General features: G+C 52.5%; 1 protein-coding gene across 1 annotated transcript in view; it reads left to right on the top strand.

The window, feature by feature from the left end:
• Positions 1–610: 610 nt before the first annotated feature.
• The window catches only part of SDS (serine dehydratase), an 11,266-nt gene continuing 8,471 nt past the window's right edge, over positions 611–3,405 (top strand). The window contains exon 1 of the mRNA XM_008572587.1: positions 611–691. The gene's annotated coding sequence lies outside the window, so the exon portion shown is untranslated. The remainder of the gene's footprint in view (positions 692–3,405) is intronic.

Genomic DNA, 3,405 nt, shown 5'->3' with positions numbered 1-3,405 from the left:
TAGTCTGGCACTTGCTGAGAGCTCAGTGGCTGTTAGACATTCTGGCTTCGTTATTATTTCTGTTACTTGAGTACCTACTATGTGCCATCACATGCTAATGACTTTAAGTGCATCAACTCACAGGATCCTCATGCAATCCTCCTAATAATGGTCCTTGGGAAGTAGGTGTTGTCCCCATTGGCAAGTGCAGAAAATGATGATGGGAAAGAGGTGGAGAGGAGGGGTCGGGGTGAAAAGACAAGAGGAAGTGCTCGCCTGGGCAGTACATATACTAAAAATTGGAACGGTGCAGAGATTAGCATGGCCCCTGCGTAAGGATGATACGCAAACTCGTGAAGCGTTCCATATTTAAAAAAAAAAGAAGAAGAAGAAGAAGAAGAAGAGGAAAGAAAGACAAGAGGAAGCTGCCAGAGAGGAAAGCGCAGCCGGCTTCCCCCTCCCCTCCTGGAAGCCCCTGGCGGCCTCGGGTCTGGGGGCGGGGACTGGCGGGGGCGTGGCCGGCCCTGGGGCCTCATTGGCTGCCCGGAGGCGCCAGGGGAATAAAGCCCGGGACCGGGACCAGGCAGCCCCTGCGACAATTCAGAAGACAGTCTAGCTGTCCTCCCTCCTCTCCGTGGGCCGTCTACCCAGCCTGTCTCTCCCTCCCTTCCTCCCTGGCTCGCTCTGTCCAGCCGCCCAGTTGGATCGCCTGGTGAGTGGCCCCGTCCTCAGCCCCACCCCAGGACTGGAGTACCTGGGGCCAGCCGAGGGTTTCCCAGCGGGAGAGGGGGAGATAGAAAATCAGCTGAGCATAAAAACCTATGCTTTGGAGCCAGACTGGCCGGGTTAGATTCCAGCTTTGTGCCTCAGTTTCCTCATCTGTAAAATGGGGATAATAGTAGAACGTTCCTCCTAAGATTGTTGGGAGGTGAAATGAGAGTGCACTTAAAGTGTCCAGCCCAGATACAGTAATTGTTAATATTTACTGCGCGCTCACTATGAGCTGAGTGAGAGGGGGAGTGACTTCTCACTGCGAGGCGTCGCGCGGGCAGACAGGGGCTTCAGCGTCCTCTCCCTTCTCCACGCCTGGCACTGCCTCCTTTTTGAAGTCTTGTGTTACCCGGGCCAGAGCTTAACGGATGCCTGTTTTACAGATGCCCGTTTTACAGAAAGCCGCGGCTGCCTGTAGGGGGAGCCCTGCCCCCTTACCTGGAGGCGTAACTCGGGACAGGTGATGGGAGGGGCTTCCCAAATCTACCTGATAGGAGTCTTTATGGCCATCTCCTCCCACCCCCAACCAAGAGGACTCCCTGAGGCTAGGCCGTGGGGATCCACACAGGCCCTTCAATGTCAGAACAGCATGCCATTGTTTGGGCGTGTCCTCGACCATTCTTGCTGCCATAACAGAATACCTGAGATTGGGCAATTTATAATAAACAGAAATGTATTGGCTCAGGTTTTGGAGGCTGGGAAGTCCACTATCAAGTGGCAGACATCTGGTCAGGGCTTTCTTGCTGGGTCACCCCATGGTGGAAGGGCAAAGAGACGGGGAGAAAGAGGGAGAAATGGAACTCTCAGCCTCAGGCCCTTTTATAATCAGCATTAAGCCATTCAAGCAACTAAGCAACTCCCAACACTGTTGCACTGAGTATTAAGTTTCCAACACATGCTTTTTGGGGATGCATTCAAACCATATCAGTGGTAACCTCCAGGAGCTGAAAGTTAATTTAAACAGATTCAGGGATGTCCCTGTTTTGGAGTTCCCCCAATCTCTGACTTTTACTCAAGAGATCTAGGGGAGAGGTGGTGTCTGGTTAAGTCCCCCCTCCCAGTCCCTGAATATTGGTTAACTCAGACATGGGGTGCCCATATTTGTGGGGTGCTGAAGCTGGTGGGGTGGTCAGGATACCCACCCCTCACTTTCCTTCTGAATGAGGGATATCTGGCCCAGTCTAGGAGCTGGGATGTCTGAGCCAGGAGCATCCAGGTCAGGGGCTGGATGTTGTCATTGGATGGCTGGGGAGCAGGGAGGGGAACTGACTAGCCACCCTTGCCTGGACTTCAGGGATGGTGAATTGGGATGTCTGAGCCAGGAGCATCCAGGTCAGGGGCTGGATGTTGTCATTGGATGGCTGGGGGGCAGGGAGGGGAACTGACTAGCCACCCTTGCCTGGACTTCAGGGATGGTGAAAGTGGGGGGAACTAGATAGGCCCCTCAGCCAACCACCTGCTGATCTCTTCTGGCTCAGCCCAAGTTGGGGAGAATCAAATCTCCCCTGTGACTCTCAGCAGGAGAGAGGGAAGAATGAAAAGGCCGAGTGGGCACACGTGGGTGTGGCCAGACTCTGGGCCAGCTCAACTTCTTAATCACCGCAAGCCCATCCAGAAGGGGAGGCCCGAGCCACACCCATTGGTCCCAGAGAAAGCCTGGGCTCTGGAGCCTACTGCCTGAGTTCAAGTCCTGTCTCCCCCACTCACTAGCTGTGTGACCTTGGGCAAGTGATAGTTAACATTCCCGTTGCCATTGCCGTGTAGCAAACGACCCGAAAACATGACCTAAAACAACAGCAATTGTTTTACCATTATCTATCATGGTTCTGGGGCTTGACTGGGCTCAGCAAGGCAGTTCTTACTTGGGGGCCCTCATATTGCTGCAGTGTGACACTGGCTGGGCTAGAGTCATCTCAAAGGCTTCCTTGCTCCCAGGTCTGGCAGTTGACTCTGGTCACCACCCGGGATCTCCCTGGAGCCATCAGGTGGAACACCTCCATGTGGCCTGCGCCAGTGGCCTGGGCTTCCGTCTAGTGTGGCGGCTGGGTTCTGAGAGGGAGCTTCCCAGCAAGGAGGGCAGGAGACCTCTGTCACTTTTTCTGACCTAGCCTTGGGCACAGTGAGAGTGGGCTGTGCTGGCTCTTCTCAGCTCCACATTGGTAGTTTGAAATTGGCCCTGGAGAGAGTGTGTCCATCATGGAAGCCACACACACTATGAACCCGGGCTTTCTTTTCTCTCGGAGGGTTGATCGTTAAACATTTACCAGCAGTTACAGGAGCCCAGGGCTCAAGGGGAAGAAGCTATACCCGCCTCTCACTGAGAAAAATGTCCATGTCACATCATGAGAGGTGCATATGGGATGGGAAGAGCTCATGTTGTGCCCCTGGAAAACACAACTGGAGCCTGTTTCCTCACCAGGAGAATGGGATAATAACACCACCTGCTAGGATTGCTAAGAGTAAATGAATTAATATCCTGGCACAAGCTAATCACTTTATAGGTGATTATCAAATACCGTAATAATTATTATAAAAAATAATAATAATAAAAAAGCTTTTCCAAACTGGATACTGGACTTTCCAAAGGTTAGTTGTTTTTTTTGGTTTGTGTGTGTGTGTGTTTTATTTTTTTTGAAGCTGGCCAGTACAGGGATC

This window comes from Galeopterus variegatus, unplaced genomic scaffold (assembly GCF_000696425.1).
Source record: "Galeopterus variegatus unplaced genomic scaffold, G_variegatus-3.0.2 Scaffold807, whole genome shotgun sequence".
Classification (NCBI taxonomy): Eukaryota; Metazoa; Chordata; class Mammalia; order Dermoptera; family Cynocephalidae; genus Galeopterus; species Galeopterus variegatus.
Note: the sequence above shows the minus strand (reverse complement) of the source record. Positions and strands in the feature narration are given on the sequence as shown.